This window comes from Fundulus heteroclitus, chromosome 23 (assembly GCF_011125445.2).
Source record: "Fundulus heteroclitus isolate FHET01 chromosome 23, MU-UCD_Fhet_4.1, whole genome shotgun sequence".
Lineage (NCBI taxonomy): Eukaryota > Metazoa > Chordata > Actinopteri > Cyprinodontiformes > Fundulidae > Fundulus > Fundulus heteroclitus.
This window is the reverse complement of record NC_046383.1, coordinates 29,598,313-29,618,264: the sequence shown is the minus strand read 5'-3', so window position 1 is coordinate 29,618,264 and position 19,952 is coordinate 29,598,313. Positions and strand designations below refer to the sequence as shown.

General features: G+C 41.8%; 1 protein-coding gene across 9 annotated transcripts in view; it reads right to left on the bottom strand.

Annotated features, from left to right (window-relative positions):
* Positions 1–19,952, bottom strand: part of tenm2 (teneurin transmembrane protein 2) — a 311,048-nt gene that overhangs the window by 156,794 nt on the left and 134,302 nt on the right. The window lies entirely within an intron of this gene.

The window sequence follows — 19,952 nt, the reverse complement described above, 5'->3', positions numbered from 1 at the left end:
AAGCCCTTACATGTAGCAAATCCAGCTTCTGAGATAAAAGTCCAAACTGGATGCTCCACGCACCGACCACAGGAGGGTTTACCAGGTGAGCGGAGGTCCTCGCGCCGCCCAGCAGAGGGCACACATCTTGTCACACACAAACAACCGAAAAGGCTGAGGTCATGCAGCTCGTCATGCTATATTAATGTGTTCATGTGCCAATTAAAGGAAGACATTAATCAAAGTTTCTGTGTGTTCGGATTGCTACGGGGCTCGGATAGTGTGTGACCATTCATCATTTATGTGTTCATAGATAATCCAGCGCTACATGAAATTAAAACACTTCAGCAGGAGGCTAGTCTGAAATACTGGCCTATTTTTTTATTTTATTTTTTTTTTATGGCTGTTTCGCATTAACAAGTATCTGCGAAAGTGGACGATGCTGGTTAAAGGATAATAAAGTTACCAATAGAAAAAGGCAGTAAACATTTATTCCATCTAAGAGTGCATATCCTCAGGTCAAGAAATGGAAGACTACCCAATGATCAGAGCCGTGTGGAACATGTGGAGCTGGCTCCCTATAAGCAACATGCAAAGGGGCGTGTCCAGAGAATAAGGTCCCTTTGACATTTTTACATAATATAAATAATGCTGATTCCTGAAAAAGCACCATAAATCACACAAACCTTTGGTTTTGTTAGATGATTGTACACTTTTTGGTTTCCTGTTGTAGTGTTTGTATTGTACTATTAAGCATAATTCTCCCTGGTGCCCCACAACCCTTCAAGGACGGGTATAGACCATGGATGGATGGATGGATGGATGGATGGATGGATGGATGGATGGATGGATAACTCTCCCTGGTATTATGTCTGCACAAAGTAGCCCAAAGGAATTAGTGTCTGGTTTTAACTATCTGACTGCTTTAATAGATGAAAATCTTTCTTTTAAGTTACACATCTACATCTTATATATAAAAAAACAGCTTAGATTGAAACTCGAGTTCTTCTACAGAAACAAATCATGTTTTTCACTTTTACGTGAGAAAACGCTCCCCCCTTTGCTGCCACCTTCTAACCACACAGTGATTATGGCGACATCGTTTATTTGATCGCTCTGGATAACTCCTTACAGACATTGGTCGCTTACCGGTTAAGAGCACCGAGATTCGTCGCAGAATGTAAAACTCTCGTCCACCATCGCACTTCATAGTCTTTAGTTAAGTGGCCTTTGCTGTCCGCACGGAGACTATTGCGTAGAATATTTTCATTTGTAAATCAGTAATTGCCTTACTACCACTGAGTTCCTATATGGCACCTAAACAGATTAACTGCAGCCTCTGCTCACGGGCTTTTATTCTGTACGTACAGAACACGAGGAAAAAAGGTATTTTCTTTCAGTTCTGCTCGGAAGAAGCTACAGCAGGATCTAAAGCGGTGTAGCCTAAGTGAACTGAAGGCTTTCAAAGCTATTCTGAGGACAAACGCGTTCTAGGAAACAAACAAGCTAACTATTTCTGGACAGGATAACAGCCCGACGAAGAAACAGCAAAGCTTTGTAGATAACACCGACAACGTTGCAGGTTAATATTACTCTAACCTCGCTCTGCTACGAGAAGTCCTTTATGCTTCTGTTTTTGTCTAATTGAATGGCGAGCAGGACATTTAGAGCTAAAGGACAACCCCCGAGCCACTTCTCTAGAGGACCACTGTCAGCCTCGCTCTCTGTTTCTTCGTGTGACACTTTCAGACACCATCTATCATCCTCAGCGTGTCACACAATTACTCCCGCGCAACGCGCCAAAGCCACCCACGGCGCGCACGTTCGCCTGGCTGCTCGCACCCACATCCGAGGGCGCTTGCACGCGGCAATCGAGGGGCGGCGCACGGCCGGGGCCCCTGCGTTTCTCCCTCAGTACGCACGCTTTGCATCTAAAGCTGCGGAGATGGGATTTTTACAGCAGGAGAGGGAAGCAAACGGAGGAGGAAAAAAAAAAAGGGGCGGTCTGGGACTCTGACTCCGGCGTGATAAAGTTGCGGGGCGCGGCCCAGGTAGAATCGGGCGTTGTTAAGAGACGAGGGATTTCTAGACGAGGTTCACGTCGATTCGTCATGATAAAAGACCCATCTGAGACAGAAACAAATTGCTTTCTTGACAACTCCCCCCCGTAATACTCCATCATGCACACGCTCATGCGCGCATACACGCGTGCGAACGCGTCCCGTACATGGGAACGCAAGGGTACACTCTTTCAGGTGCTGGTTATTTATCAATGCCATTCAGCGTCATTACAGCTGGCACATCTATATAAGCATATATATTGGGTGTATACGAGGGCAGCATTGAACCTTACACGCTGTGCGATTCGGCAGAGTCCGTCCACGCGGCGGTAATTGAGCGTGGAGGACACAGGGCTGAGCAGAAAACATGTCAAGGGAGGCTGAAGAATGTGTTAAAGGAACAATGAGAGGGAGCTTATGGAAAGGTCACAGGTAAGATGAGCAAGCATCACGTAATGGCCCCGACATCAAGTCAGATCTCTGTGTAGGCAATTTATGCAGATTTACATTCTCCCTTCTTGTGTGCTCTGGGGGGGAAATATGGTTTCGAAAAAAACTCAAAAGTAGCTGTCAGTTTATGCAATCCAGGCTTGTTATTTCCAAGATGTCTCCGATTCGTTCGCCGTCTCTTCAGCTCACAACTTCTTTCCCACACCTTCGACGGCCGTCTTTCTCACCCCTGTCCTATATCCATCTACTTTCCGTAGCAACCCCCCCACCCCCACCCCCACCCCACCCTCCCTCTTTTCTACCTGCCTCCTGAAGAGAAACACAGAAGGATCGCAGGTGAGAGAGGAGGTGCGCCGTACGGTGCCCCGTGGCTCGAACACGGTCATTTGTCATGAGGCTGAAAGCTTAAGAAAAGACTAGTTAACCTTTACAGCTGATCCCCATGAGGCACGGGGAAAAAAAAAAAAAAAAAAAAACACAGGCCAGCAAAACACCTCCAGGAGAAGGCGGGTGGTGCGCGCGTACGCCTTCACGCATGCACAGGCTTTTTCTAGCATATTCCCCCCAGAAATCGATAGTGGCGAAACCTTCCTACGAGGAAGTGAGAGGAGGAGGTTACCATTTTTACACCCAACCCTTCCTTTCCAAATTCTCACTGTTTTCTTTAGGGTGCAGTCTTCATGACCCCTTCTCAATCCCCCCCCCCCCCCTCTACCCCAACCCAACCCAAAACGCCCCCAATTCTTGTCATCCCTACACCCTGCCAGAGTAATTAATCACCTTGTGCTAATGAGCTATTAACTAATGACAGATTGACATGGCTCTCCCTGTGTGTGCATGTTGGAGCGTGTGCGTCTGCGGAAGCCTGAGAGTGTTGCCAGCGCCACCCTCTGCACACTAATGTGATTAATAAGGTTAAGCTCTTATTAGGCGGGGAGCGCAAGGAGCGCATGCACATGTAGCGATACACATAAAAAAAATGATTATTTTTTTCTTCTTTTAAAAGCCAGCATGAAAAATCAAGATATTTCTTACATCCATGGAGTGGGGAAGAAAGTGCCGAAACCATCTTCAAAACGCAAAATGAGAAAAGAAAGTGCTTCCTGAGAACACTTTAGGCTTTAACGTTTTTTTTTTTTTTTGATGGTTTCGCAGCGGGAGAAGTTTACCGTGGGTTTTTTTTCAAGTAGTTCTGGTTTCAGAACCGATAAAGGGTTGTGTCATACCGACGCCGTGGTTTGCATTCCTTCTAATGAGACGGCAGAAAGTTTGCAGGGAGTTTGTCTGGTTGCACGGAGGCGTTCTCTCCACCGCCGTATGCTGCTGTCAGACGAATGAATGGAAACCATGAAGCTGAAATTTTACCACCTGGCAAACTAGAGAAACGCCACCCATTATTCTTTTTTACCAATGTCTTCTTTGAATAAGTTATGGATATTTTTATGAGTTTTGAAAATATAATTATTATTTTTTTACCATTAACCAGATCAGCCAAATAGGCACAGGGTATTTTCATAATGTTTCCATCATATTTACTACTGCTGTGTATTTAGCTGAAAATAACTTCATGTATTTCACCTCTCTGTATAATATTTATTTAGTATTTGTTTTTAATTAGAGCTTTTTTTTTTTTATTCACTGGCATTCTAGCTCACACTGACAATATATTTCACCTTCACACTTTTAACCAAGACTTTAACGTTGACATCTTTCATTAACACTAGTTTGAAATCAGTCACTGGTGACATTCTGCAGTGTTTCTCAACATGTCCTTATGCGTATTTTCCCCATCATATTTAAAGCAACTTTATTATAGTACAATCATAGCTATAAATCCCTAACATAGCAAACACGGCTTTTTTTAAAAAGTGACTCATGTACTGCTATATGCAGTAACACAAGGGCAGTAACAAAAAATGTGTTTAATAGCTTGATAGCCTAAAGCTAAAGATGCACAAGCAATAAACTGCTGACCAAAATCCGCCAATTTCCACCTTGATTGACTACAATCTTTTTCCTATCTGTGTAAAATGTCAAGTCCATAACAATTTTGTTGTCGCTTTAAAGTATTAAAGTTAGGTGCTGTTTTTACAGTGACTGCTCTCCTACTTTTATGCACAAAATAAATGAGTAATGTCCGAGCAGGAAGCCTTCACCCCTTCTATATTGAATCCTGTTTTAGTATAAATTAAATTGGACCAAAAAAAAAAAAAAAGCCATTGTCAGCGCATCGTCACCCAAAACAAGCAAATTTGCTCAATGCCATCATTTCATCGGAATCATACAGCCTGACTAGCAACGCGCCAGAAAATTCCTGTATAAACAAGAAGAACTTTATTGCGACGACAACGAGAGAAAAAAAAAGGTTTGAAAACGATTAAACAGAAGAAGAACGAGCCCATTGTGTTCCTTTTTAATCAGACGTCTTGGCCTTTAACGGCTCTTCTCTCCAGTTCCAAGAGAAATGTAGTTACAGCCACATCATCGGAGGCTCAAGAGAATAGTTGCACTACATAATCGGGACTCTAACCTAGCTGGATGCGAGCACATTTTTTTTTTCCCCGGGATGTGGATTCACGTGCCGGCGCATGTACCAGCGCGGCACGAGCGCCAGCGTGTGTCTGACCTAACGGTCTGTCCCTCTGGAGGAGTTTTGGCGCATACCAGGGGCTCATTTGCATTCTCACAGCTCTCAACATTTTTTTTTTTTTTTTTTTTTTTTTTTCCGTGGCTTTAGAAGCGAACAGCTGCTTAATGGTCATTGCTCTTCAGAGACAGGACATTGGGAAGCACAGAGGAGGTTATCCAGGGTTTCCGCGCCGCCAAACACACACACACACACACACACACACACACACAAACACATGCAGAGGCAAACGCCAGGTAAAGCCTAGTTCAGCTATGGCTCTGAGAGTGAGATGTGACCATTTAGCAGATGTTTTTCTTTGCAAAAGGGACTTTGGTAGCTTTCCACACTGTTGAGCTTAACTACAATGAAAAACAAAAGCTGGGAGCCCGTGCATTTTATGGGGGCCGATGTGACAACGGCAGAATGGAGAGAAATAATTGGTTCGCCGCCGCAAAAAAACAATACCATTGCAATCCTACAAAGGGGAAACGAGTATGTTAAAAACCCTGTTAGAAGCGCGTATCATACTGGCATACAGTAGCTGAATGTTCCAGGCAGCTGATAGTGGGAATAATACCAATTCTGTACACCACTGAAATCACTGAAATCTGCTGTGCCGAGGGGGACGCATGGGCGCACGGAGCAGTGGAGGGTGCTTGTAGAAACCTGATTTAAAAAGCAAAAGAGAGGATTGTCACTGGATTTTGGGGTGGCTGAGTGGGAAAGGGGGTGGGTGCCCACCCCCCTTGTCGCTACCGCACCCTCGAATTTTAAACCCCCTGCCCCACAGACACACTGACTCACGTCCAAGCACAACTACATGAAATGGCTTTCATCTCCGAGCTCATTTGACTGTTTCACTCGCAGACACACATGGACGGGCTGTGTTTCATGAGATGCCAAAAGAAGGGATTTGCTGGAATAAAAGGGGAAGTGAGAAAAGGTTATCACCCAGCGCAAGAAGTGTGGAGAGCCACCCCGCTGCCACGAGCGCCTTCTCGGCGGGGGAAAGTTTGCCCGGAGCAGAGGTTACCCGGAGATTACACAAATGCCCTCACCATTTCAAAACTATGGCGGATAGCTGGAAAACGTGCTTTTAGGAACAGTGACACCAACAGACACACATGCTACAAATAAATTAAAGAACATTGCTTTTGTGGCTAATAATTTCACTCCCGCCATGCACTTTATATAGCAGAGTTTATTTAAAGTGCCTGACAAAAGTACGCAGTCCGTTTGAGCATTTCACACGTTCACACTGAGTCATCTTACAACCACAGATTTCTGGGTGACACACCCTGACCCAAATTACTGCATGGATTTGAAGTGGAAGGAAAGAGGACAGCTAGCTTTAAAACGTTAGAAACAAAAGCAAGTGTGGAGGTGAGACAAAGCTTCATCTTTTTTTTTTTTTTTTTAGGTTCAGGGTCAATAATTTGAAATCTTCCCCGTTTTTTATTGCGGGAACAGTTCAAGCTCAGCCAGATCGGACTGCGAGTGTCTGCATCGTTTTCTAAGTCTTGCCACAGATTCTTCATAGGGTTTAAGGCTGGACTTTGACTAGGCCATTCCAACACACGAACATGTTTAGATCTAAACTACTCGGTTGTAGGTCTGGTTGTATGTTTGAGGTCGTTGGGTTTTTTGAAAGTGAACCTCCCTCCGGTCTTCAGCCGCCTCTAAGCTACTTCTTTTTTCTCCAGGCTTGGTGAGTATTTGGCTCTAATAAAAGCATCTCCACGGCATGGATGCAGTTTTTGCTGTTTTTCATTTTCTGTCACGCAGTGTTTTGCATGTAGGGCCTTAAAATTATCTTAGTTCTTATGTGAGCCCTTTTTTTTGTATTTTGCTGTACCCCCTGCAAGGCTGGTGCCAAATTTCCTACAAGACTCTTCAGTTAAGGCCAGATTTGTGTAGTACACAGCTATTAGTTGCCTATTTAGCAGATATTCTCTTTGAGCTGATCAGGCTTTATTAATTAATGTTCTTATGCTTCCAGCTTCTGTGGCCTTTGCAGAACAGTATTTTATTTCAGCTAACAGAGTGAAGGAGACTGAATATATATATGCATGCCACCTGTTTTGTTTTTTTCATTTTATTGTATTTCATTTCACCTTTAATTAACCAGAAAACACTCACTGAGATGAAAAATCTCTTAAAAGAGGGTCGTAGCAGAGGGAGTATCTCGCACGCAATTAATGTTAGGTTAAGATCATAATGCGAAAAAACACATTTTAAAGGACTAAAATAAAAGTATTTCTTCCTGCATTTATTTAGATTTTTTTTTGAAAATCACGTATCCAATTCTTTCCTCTTCACAGTTACTTTTTTTTTTGGATTGGTCTCGAATAAAATCCAGAGAAAATGCATTTATGTTTGTGAGGCGACAATATGTGGGCAAGTTTCAGGGGAATGAATGACTTTTCCTTCTTTTGTAACTCAGTTAATAAATGTCCAAGTCCTTTTAGGACGTGTTTCAACATGAATAAATTGTTTTAAGCCGTACCTTCTCTTCTTTTGTGGTTTTCCACCAGTCCTCCGCCCCATATCTGGCACAGCTTAAGCTGTGATTTGTTGTGTTTCCTGTATTTTTCATCGCGTTTGGTGGTTGCTTGTGAAAAAGTATGACGACGGAGTAATCTGCGCACAGCTGGACACAGTGTGACATCAAATGCCACCTCATGGATGAGCGCCTTCCCAGCTTTCTTCACTGTGCCAAGACATGAGCCAAAACTTAAAAAGAGCTCCCATCCTGCATTGTTGACAACTGATGAACAGAGGCGGTCAAAATGTAGGTCATCATCACATTTACATGGTGATAAAAAATAAAATAAAAAATGCTGTGTACTCCCACATAAAATGTTACACCTGGAAAATCTCAATTTCTAGGAACTACTCGGGAAGAGGATTTTGCGTAAACATGGTTAAGTGCAATTGGATTTTCTCCGTATGGCTGTAAGCAGATTAAAAAAAAAAGAAAAATGAAAAAAAAAAAAAAAAACCTACAGAAACCTCTTACAGAAGTTAAACCTTCATATACTCAGAATCTCATCTAAACAATAGGAAAAGAACAACAGTTGATTTTCTCGTCTTTTCTTCGTCCTTTTTGTTGGGTTGAATATGTCAGAAAGAAATTACCATCAGGGTTTATTAACCACACCCTCTTTTTTCCCCTACAGTGATTGGCAAGCTGCTGGAGGTGCCAAAAACCGGAGTTAGCTGCTGACAGGCTCCGAACACAAAGCGCCTTAATGCAATCTGACAGTCACACTGTCATGTGTGACACAACTTTTTCTTTTCGCAGCTGTAAATATTATCACAAAACACTGGCTTTAATTTGCTGCTCGCAAAAGCTGATAAATGACATGCTTCTGGCTTCCTGAAAGGAGAACATTTTCATCATGGACTCTGGGTGACACTTCGTTCTGATGCAAAATGCAACAGTCTCCCTGAAATATATTGAAGGAGTGGGTAAAGTGAGTTAGGGCAAAACTATTGATTACAATCATTGTAGATTGGACAATATCACATTTCATATAGGACCTATAGAACATATTAATGATGACATGATAGGTATGTACAAAGTATAAGTGAATTTGTATCATATATGTGTGGATGCATTTGTTCATCGTTTTCCTTGACAAATTCATTTTTTGAATTTTCTTGACAGAAAAACTATTTGAAATGCACGACGTGGGAATATAATCAGAATCTACCTGTATGTTTTTTTTTTTTTAATGAAAGCATAATTGCAGCTGTTCTCTGGTGGTCTCGGAGGTTTTCTGAAAAAAAAAAAATGAGTGCATGAATATTAATTAATGTCAACTAATTAACGACGAAGACCAAGGAACGCAGCATGTCAGGGAGAAAAAAGGGGAAACGGTTTAAATCAGGCTTAAGTTAGAAAACAATGTTACCAACATGTCACACGACATAGAACGCCACTGAATCTATCATCCAAAAAACATAAAAACAACCTAGAGACCTATATGGCAACTGCAGGGGAGCTGCAGAGATCCAGAGCTCAGGTGGGAAAATATGGCCTTTTATGGAAGAGTGGTGTGAGAAACGCTCCGGCTGAAGGAAAAGCAAAATAAGTACTTTCCTAAAATCCATGCTGGATAGCACAGCAAGTAGTCCAAGAAGGTGTTGTGGTGGGAAGCAAAGAGTGCACATCAGCCCTGAACAGAGCATCCCTATGATGAAACATAGGGATGGCAACGTTATGCTTTGGGGATGCTAATAGAAGCTGCAAAATACTTGGTACTGAAGTACAGGTCTACCTTCCAGCAGGGTAAACAGCAAAAGGTGGTGGGAAAAATAATTTACCCATGGAGGGCTGAATATAAATTAACCTTTTTATTTTGTGAAACGCTTTGAAAACCATGCAATAGTTTCCTTTCACCCTGAAATTCTGCACTGCCTTATGTCGGTTGTAATAAAATCGTAACAAAATACACTTAAGTTTGGTGTAACGTGACACAATGTAAAAATGTACGAGGGGTATGAATGCTTTGATAAGGCGCTGCACAGAGCAAGCATGTGCAAGCTGCATGAACGTGGATTAAGAGGATGATCCGAGGAGGTTTGAAGGATTCCGAGAAGGCAAACGGGAAGACCAAGCAGGCCGACATTAAGACACACAACCTCTCAACGAGACAAACTCAGCATGCGTGGGGAGGGGAATAAAAGCCCGTGTAAATAAAACAGTGAGGACAAAACACACAAAAGAAGATGGTGAGAGCTTTATCAGGCACAAATTAGAGCCTCTTCATGAGTTTGTAATTTTCCCCTTTCCCGTCCAAAGAAGATAATTTGGATGATTGTCCTTCTGTAAGGACTTTTGTGAAACTCCAACAAAGTACAAAAGCGCAAACAAACACGCTTTTCTGTGGACCCCATGTTGTAAAACAGTTGCACATAAATCTTCAGAATGGGAGCTCAATTAACAATTCTCGCTCTTGTCATGTTCGGCTTTAAATGTTTGGCCCACATGCAGAAACACTCAGGGAAAACAGGTCAGATCACAAGAGTTTTATTTAACAGAAACACGGGATCATAGTGCATTGGGTGATACTATAGCAACGGGGTTCACTCGTCCACCCAAAATCGGTATTGCTATCAACATGTCCTTCAAAACTGGTGCAACTGTGGCTTTGAATGGAAAAGTCTAAAAATGTTAAGCTTTGATGTATCGAGAGTGTTATCTGTGTTAACGCTTCTTCTGTCATACCTGATGTGTAAAGCTATGATTTTCTCAGAAATAAGTTTTTTCTATTAACCTTTTTTTATTAGTTGGACAAAAAAAAACCCCCAAAGTGTCACTTTTGACAGAACTTCTGCAAATTCATCGATTAAAGGAACATTATTGGTGCTGCACCGCCTCCAACCTCCAATTTCTGTGTGAGCAATCATCTGATAAATTATGGGCGAACGATATAGAAAAAACATTGATCACGACATATTTCTTGGTTTCGGTTGATACAATATAATTTCGATATTGATATAAACAATATAAAAATCTCAGAAAGACCGCTAAGAATGCCCTCAACATATGCCTGCACAAACTTTTTGACGTTTTGTCTATAAAGCTCCTCCAATATAACAGAATACAAATGCTGTATTCATAGACTGCAATGTATATTTAAAATATAACAAATGCCATATCGCTGTTAAAAGTTATCTATCGGCGGTTAAACAGCTTGTTGAACCCCAGTTGTTTTCCCCCTTAAGCAAACTCCACTTGTTGCATAAACGTTGTGAAGGAATGAGGCTTGAACCACAATACTATACATTAACATATTTATTCTAACGAGGCAGAGGGATGTTTACAGCTTGTTAACTGCGTTCTGCAGCCATACTCTCATAATCCTTAACATCCCCCTCATTGAATAAAGTTGTATTGCAACACAATGCTGCGTGTCGGGACTTTGATGCAATCCACTGGGTTCCCTTATATAGGACATTTTCTGACCAATCTGTATAATCTGACCCAATCTGTATAACCTAATTGAATTTGACTTTGTAAAGTGCCTTGAGATGACATGTTTCATGCATTGGCGCTATATAAATAAAATTGAATTGAATTGAATTGAGTTGAACATATATTGATATTGAATTATTGTCCACCCCTAAATAAAATATGAGAACCGTTTTAAAAGTACCTAAAATAGTGTTGGCATAAATGACTGTGATCCCTTTTGTTTTCAGATTGGAGGGCTTTTAAGACCACTCGAGTCCACTTTGTTCTTGGCTTCTAGAGTAGCTAAAGACCTGCTAAACATTTCAACACAATGCTATTTAAAGAAAAACTCAAAAAAATCTCTTTAAAATTATTTAAATTACACACTGCAGTTACAACAAGCCTGTCTGTACAGATGGTAACACCCCACTATCCAATATTTCTTTTGAATCAAAATGGCAGTAAAAATATGGATATAGCACAGCTCTATTGGCTAGAGTGTTATAAAATTATTTGAGCTGGCTCCTTACTGGGCAGACGGGAGCGATTACACCGGCTGAGACACACAGATCAATACGCACAAGCAATGGCCAAGTGTATTCCTTGTGACAGCATATGAAAGACCACAAAAATTTGCGAGACGATCATTTAGCCTCAAAGAGAAAGCATTATATTCTGAGTGGGAACTAATTATCAGGTGGAGCTTTGCACACTTAAAATAGTTATTGCTAGTCAATAAGCACTTTTGTTTCCTGAAGCTTTGCATGCGCACAGCTTGAAAGGAGGCCTTGAAATTTCTCTCGATAGAGTGAGGAAATAGAATGAAAAAAAAATAAAAAAATTGAGAGATGCAGAGAGCCGTGAAAGAGGCAGAGGGGGAGGGAGAAAAGGAGAAACAAGTGAGTTTGGGAGTTTCCGTCATTATGATGGATAGATCGAGCCAATAGGGGCTCCCAGAAGGAGAAGTATAAAAATAGGAGAGCGCGTCTCCCCTGACACCGGTCCTCTCTGCCTATGTATCAAATCGAGAGTCTCCTCTTCCTCTTCCTCCTTTCACCTATGGCTCGGTCCTTTTTACTCTCCACCTCTAACAGCTTCCAAGACATCATCTCCCTACATCCTCCTTCCTGTTCTTCGCCTGTGTACTCCTCCACCTACACCCAGCTCAGACGAAAGCACAAACGTTTTTACTTCCCACTTGGTTTCCATTTCATCACGTTCAACTGTAGAGGCTTTATTATTATTATCCCCCCCCCCCCCCCCCCCATCCAGATCCCAAACGACACAGTAATACAATACGACCACTTTCTGCTTTTTTAAATGAAAAATCTACATTTGCGCGGAGGGATGGCCCTGAGACCCTTCTGTCCTTTTGATTTCGCCTGCCTTGCCCTGCTTTGTATTCACCCTGCCGAACTGATTCGACACTTTTTAAACTAGTGGTCTGTGAGGGATACTAATGGAAGCCTCTTGGAGCGTCGCTTTATTGTTCTGCGTCTGAAACACTCGACAAACCTAAAACAGCGCTGAGAACCGCGAAGGGGCACCAGCAGGAACCGTCCTCGGCCGCCTTTCCCTCCCTTTCAGCTTTCGCCCCAAGTCTCTCTCCCATTCTTCTTCTGTCCTCCTCAATATTTGTCACTTTCTCATTCATTAACCACACCCTCTCTTGCCATCCATCCATTCCGCTTCCTCTCTCCGGAGAGGAAAAACAAACAGCTGTCAGGGTCAGGCTCGCAGATGAATTCCAAATGACTTTGAAGGGCAGAGAGCCCGACCAACTTTCTCTAGAGGAGAGGCTGCTCACAGATACAACGCGCCACGCGCCTCGACATGGCCTGCGTACACGGCGCAGAATAAATAGAGGCCGCTTCCTTGACACCGGAGCGGAGCGCAGCAACTTCCTGGATCCGCGCTGCATGTTTATCCGGATTCCCATCAGGGTTAAGGTAGCGTGTGTGCTCAGAGAGAATCAGTAGCTGCTTTCGGGCACACATTTCTGGTCTGTGAACACAGGTGACAAAAGCTTGCTCACGTGGCATGAGGCAGATGACGTAAATAAACAGAAAATGAAACGTCCACAGGTTTGTTCACTTCCTCTGACACCGACTTACTTCTCAAATCCTTCTCCAGACTTGCCGTCAGCAGAGCGAGCCAGCTCCTTCCCCTTCGCCCACTACCCTTGGCTCTATTTGCGGCTCATGCTGGGCCAAGATGAGTCGATGAATCATTTTTCATCTTATCAGTCATGTCTGCGCCGCATCTCTCCCGTCTTCTCTGTTTAGGCCGCTATATCACTGTCTGTGGCCATCCATCCATCAGGAGTGAGACAGACTGATACGTTATGAAGAGGTGCTAAGCAAAAGGTTCAATCAAGACCCGTACCGCCGCTCTAATTTCTGCTTGGTTCTCTCACTGAAGCGGTCCCTCTGTCCTAGGTGCTGAAATTCTTGTTTTACTTGATGAGGATAAAGGAAACTCTAGTTTTCCCTTTTCAGGAACAATCTGTTTAATAATAGATAAGATCTGATTTTTAAGGCAGCGTGTCTAGATTGTGTCCAGATAGCAAAAGGGTTTAAGTCTGTAAGGTTTTAGGTCTGAAGGTTGTCAAAAAAGACGTTCAATTTGGGTTACATTTTTTCTAAAAAGTCATTATATCAACATTGAAAAATCTAACTACACACACACACACACACACACACACACACACACACACACACACACACACATATATATATCTATATCTATGTATATAGATATAGATATATATATAGGTATATATGTATAGATAGATAGATAGATAGATAGATTTTTTTTAATAATATTTTTCATTCTTAAATGCCAAAAATATCAGGAGAGTACATTGTCACCTCATGCTTGTGCTTTTGTTTGGACTTCTTTCAGTCAGATTTCCATCACAGATCAAATTGGATTATGATGTTTCAGTGGTGAAGTGTTAGGGAGATATATTTGTAATCATTTTTCAGCCACACATATAACTTGTACTTATGTCTCATGAAGCGGTTTCAAAAGCGTCTGACGAAATATAATTCAAGACTTTAGAATGTTTGGCTGCTTGTCAGTGTGTGCGGCTACGCTCATGCGTGCGCATCGGTCCTCTCAACCCTTTGAGTTTTGGCAGCAAGATCAGAAGAAAACGCGTGTTGGTGTGTTTGCGAGTCTGTGCGGGGTTTGCATGTGTGTGTGTGTGTGTGTGTGTGTGTGTGTACGACACAGGGGGAGTGAGTAGGCATGAAAGTGAGATTCTGCTCTGAGACGTTTGATGTCGAAGAACAGCGTCTGCTGTCTGTCTGCCAACTGCCAACCCTCTATCACCGTCCCAACACATGGCCTCCGCAAAGAGTGTGCATGTGAGCTTCCGTGTGTGTAAGTGGCCTGATTAGGCAGGGACTTGGCTATGTGACATTGCTACAGAGCTACTTAGACCCATAATGCGCACCTCACTGTGTCGCAGTGAAAACGTGTGGGCCCGAGGCAGAGAGGGATTTTTTTTTTGTTTCGAGTCACATGACAGGGACAAGGCGAGATTTGAGGGAAGGAGGTGAGTATGGATATCCGGACGTGCGTGGATGTACTGGAAAGGGTGAGCAATCTCTCACTTTTCATACCTCTCATCCCACATCACCAGTCTTTGGATGGGTCCTTAACATACAGTGTCAAGTGTACTTAGGGCTAATTGCCAACGGATGTGTGCGTGTGTTTCTGTGTACATCTAAGCAAAAGAAAAAAAAAAAAACATGCATGTTTGACAATTCGAATGTGAACACAGATTATGAAAAACCGCTCTGTGTATCAGAGAACTCCGACCGTGAATCCCCCGGGGTAGATCACAAACGTGCTCCTTTCCAACGTTTTCCAATTAGGGCACACAGACACAAATCATAGGGTTCCAACAGTCTTGAAAACGTTGGAAAGGTATTGAACTTTTCAGCTCTGGAAAAGTCTACAAAACAAAACTGAGTGAGAGGGGAAAAAATATTTACAGGCTTCATTTCCTGTCACACTGTACATTAGAAACATTTGAAGATCCAAAAGTAAGAGCATTTCCATCCATCCATCCATCCATCCATCCATCCATCCATCCATCCATCCATCCATCCATCCATCCATCCATCCATCCATCCATCCATCCAATCCATAACACTAGTCCAATCTGAACAGTGAAAATGTGAGTGTGGAAAAAGATAAAGCAAATAAGAGATGCTCTATTCTATATTTGGCCTAAAAAGGCCACGGCATGCTTCCATGATGACTTCTAGTCAGGGGGCAATAAAAGGATTCGACGAATGTGCTTAGATCTGAACGACGGGTGCGCACAAAGGCAATGAAAGAGAACTGAAGAAGAGAGGCAGAGCGAGATCTATGGGAAAGAAGTCAAACACTTGTCTGTAATTCATACACAGGCATGCTCTTCTTCGCAAATTTAGACACAAACAACCAAACAAACAAAACCAGAGACTGAAGAACTAACATGAATGCACAAGCAAAAAAAAAAGAAAAAAGAAAAGGAACATAAAAAAAAAACACTGAGATATTGGCAAAGCAAAGGGCTAAAAGATCAGGTGAATCCACTGAGCAATGACAGACAGATCTTCCTTTCGCACACTTCCTGACATTTTCACTCTGATAGAGCCAGATATAGCTTTTCTGCCTCCTCACAGCTCTCAAGAAGTCATGCAACTGTGCACACTGCGAGGATGAACAGTTGAAGACCAATGGGGAGTGAGCTATTTTTGAGGGAAAAAACAGAATAGAATATGGCAAAAAAGCAGAGTTTGAGAAAAGAGGAAGAGGAGGTTTTAACTGTCCTGTGGCAACAGACAGGGAAGCGAGGCTGTGGGAGTGATCCCAGCACTTCAGGTGGCTTGCATTGATGAGAAAATTTAGAATGCTCAAAGGCTTGTGAAAGTGAAGAAAAAAAATGAACACAGATTTGGAAGAATAAAAAAAACAAGTCAAATCGAGACAGAGACTACAAGACACACACACAAAAAAATCTGCATGCAAAAAAATCAGATCATGCCATCAGAGCACTTTGCTTTCCTTGTTTTTAAAGTTCATTATTTGCAATGTCATATCTCTTCCTGTCTCTGTATTGAAATGAACAGGCGACAGCGCACTACCAATCGGCAATTAGTCAATTCCTTTTTTGAAAGGTTCAGGGGTCTGGGCAGCATTAATTAAGCCCAGAGGTGACGGATGCACACTAATGTTGAGCTGGCAGAATGATTCCAATTCAGTCCATCGCTGTTCAGCTTGTAAAAAAAAAAAAAAAAAAAATCACTTGATGACTGTGCTCAAAACAGAAATATATCAGCATGATCAAATTCGACAAGTAGGGTTTTAATGATAAAACGTTATGATACAAAATATTGGGTCCATGAGCGCAAAGTGAATATCCTTATTATGTGAAGTAGAGCTTTCACTAAATCTCACACCATGATTTAAAGAATCTGTCATCAACATGGGGTAATTTAGCTTAGATGAGGCTACTTTTATGTCTACTCGTATGTCCTGCGTGTTTAATTCTAAGGTGGTATTTACTTGAACAAAGGCTTTGAAGATGCTCCATTTGAACATTTTATAAGCAGAGTAAAGGTAGCAGAAAACCAATAAAAGTATCTTTGTCCAGTGTCGACTCATCAATTTTGAGCAAGAGATGATTACTACAAATGAAATTCAGACTTAAAAATAAAACAAGATCGTTTTTGACTGCTGGGACAAAGCTCAGAAGCTGATTCTAGCTTCAGCCTCATTAGCAGCCAATGGTTGCTCTTCCTGTGCTTAGAAATAATTTCCATCCCATCTATCCCTTTTCTTTTTTTTTTAGACCAACTATGCTGTTTTCAAATAACCAGACCATATCTGATAAGGAGTCTTTGCAAGTCGAGCATCGACTCACACAATAAGGGAAGTCCAGAAACTCTAGAGGCTCAAACATACAGTGGATCTTGAAAATATAATGCTGAGACCAAAATTCTTACTGTGGGTTTCTGTAAGTGATTCATAATTCAGTTTTAAATCTGGCCCAGAAATTCAATAGTGTTTTCGTCTCACTGTAACCCATTCTTCTTTGGAGGAAAGGGATTCCGCTTTGCCATCCTATTCCTTGGTCCGGATCTTTGGAAAATAAAGGAAACTGCCGTCACCTGGAAAGCCCAATCACTTGTTGGAAATTTCTGCAGCGTCTTCACCGTTTCTCTTGGCAACTTGGCATCTTCCTTCAGCTGCTTCTGTCTCGTCTTTTTTTTATCAAGTTTAGAGAGATGTGCAGTTTTACTGAAATGTACTGTCTTCAGATAAGCAGTGCTGGGGATTTATGGTTTTCACTTTTTTGTATACTCCTTTCTAAAAACTTTGTACAATGAGATTATTTTTACCCTTTAGAATCTCCCTGCAAACCATTCCTTTAGCTAAAGGAGTCAAATGTTGAAAAGTCAGGAGAATCCTTTTTTTGCACAGTAGACCAAGTTTATTTCAGGTTAGTCAGGATCAATGTAACTTTACAAGTGTGAACTCAATAAAACTTAATACTTACATGAATTTAAAAGATGCTTCAACATCTATTAGATTAAGGATGTTGACAGTTTTTCAACCAGGCTACTGCACTTTTTTGTTATTTACCATTTCAGTTCTCTTGCAAAGAATATGTCACGTCAATGGAGGACAAAATATAAAAAAATATTCACCACTGTCCCATTTCTTATATCTCAAAAGCTGACATTCTAACATCAATGTTAGACTCTTGAGAGCCACTATAGGTACAACAAGGTGTTAAGCACGTTACGATGGTAATCTTGAAGCTGACTTCACAGGACGAAGTCAGGCTGACAGCAACGGGACGGCGGTTTGTGAAACAGATCCCACTTAAACAAGATTATTATTGCAAGATGTCACGCAGAAAGATCTGATTTCGCCCCATACCGACCAGTGTTATCGCTGTGATATTTTAGCTCGAAATGGGACAATATTTTAGCTACTGTTTCTCTTTAAGGTTTATTTGCTTTGAAGGCCGCGTGTTTCAGAGCCGCTGCCTAAGTGTTTTATATGATACAGTCTGTGTGCACGGAGGAGTGCCAGAGTGAGGAAAAATGACAGACTGGGACAGCCGCTTTTCATCCTATAGCATTTTGTTTTCAACCAACAGCAGCACTTTAGAGCAGTGTGACAATCCTGCGCAGCGTTGCTGAAATGGATCCAAAGCCGTTTCTTCAAAGCAGCTTTGCTTTCTTTGCCGCGGCTGATGACTCCATTTTAGGTGGATTTAACTTTTTTTGTTTCCGCTAATGGGATTGTGCCCTGTTTACATCCTTAACGCTCTGCGCGTAAAGGCACAAGCCGCCGTGTTTTCATTTAAACAAATCCGCAGCACCCTAAACACTAATAGGCACACCTGGTGCATTAACATAAAAGTTTTAAAAGGTTTAGATTTCATTGCAGTACTATAACCTCCCACTGATATGACAGCTGTTTAGTTTTAAACCATTTACTGCCACAAAAATAGGTAAAAAAAATCCTACATTCAAATACATTTTTTTCCCCCACCAAATCCCTTAATGTACAATTAACAATATATAAAAAAGTAAATTAAGTATTGGTGTAATTTCTACCTCACTTTTAATTTGCTGAGTGTATTTTGAACTTTTCAGTTACGATTCAATGGCTTCCTGTTTATGTAGGGATATAACATTGTTGACCTTATACAGCTGGTCTAGGGGCAATAGTTGAGAATTAGCTTTGTAGCTAATGCTAACACATTACAAAATGTTAATTATTTTGTACTGTCCCTGTTTAATAAATAAATAAATAAATAAATATGGCACGGTCACAGAGGCTGATTTCTCTTAGCCGCTCCTCAAAGGACGCGTTTGCTTATCATTACAAGTGAAGATATGGCTTTGAAAAAACAGCTCAACCAGGACAGGTACAAAGTTGAAGCAAAAATGAAAAAGTTGAAAAAGTCAAGAACTGTAATAAACTAGGCCTCGTTAGGGCAGATGCCTATCTTACCACCCATGCAGTGAGAAAAGCTTAGAGAAGCCGTTAAAGAGTGGCATCTTGAGGTCAGGATGTGTCTGTAATAACTGTGTAGTATTTTAGGTTGTTTAGCACACAGCTTTACCAGGGATAATAATTTGTGAGGGCATTGTGTATAAAATGTGACTTAACTGACCCTGAACCTGACCCGCTGGACCGGTTGAGGACGTAAGCACTATATATGCACAAGTTCTATATTTGTATTGATTTGAGCGACTGGCGACCCCCTGCCCTAAAAATGATAGTTCTGACTTTCAGAGGTGACACAGCCGTTGTAGTCAGCGCTGACCCATTGATTGCACGTAAAGGTGACCGAGATGCAGGATCGATTTCTTTTTTGAATTTTTTTTTTTTTTTTTACGCGAGAGGAGCCGATACACGTCTGCGTGAAGCGGACTAAAGCTTTCAGCGTAACAGACTTCGAGAGGAATACGCCGTAAAGTGAACACGCCTGTTAGTAAAATCAAGACATTTCGAACGAGGCAGAAGCGAAACAGCATATGGATGGAAATCATCCTTTTTCTTCTGTATCCAGGGCTTTCGCCTGACTGCCTGTACAACCGATTCTCAGCTTAGCCATGAAGAATGTTCTGACAGGGAGATTTAGGTCCAGCTGAGAAACCCGTCTGTCTCCGTGCTCAGTTAGGGGGAAGAAAGAAGTGAGTCAGATGTGTGTCTGATGATTAGCCAGCACCCAGTGTTAAGTGGCAAAACAAAGAGTGTTTGCACAATCAGAGGTTAGAGACTCTAATATAGATTTATTCATCTCATCTCTTTCCTCCCGTTTGACTCAGTGCAAAACAAAGCCAACCTA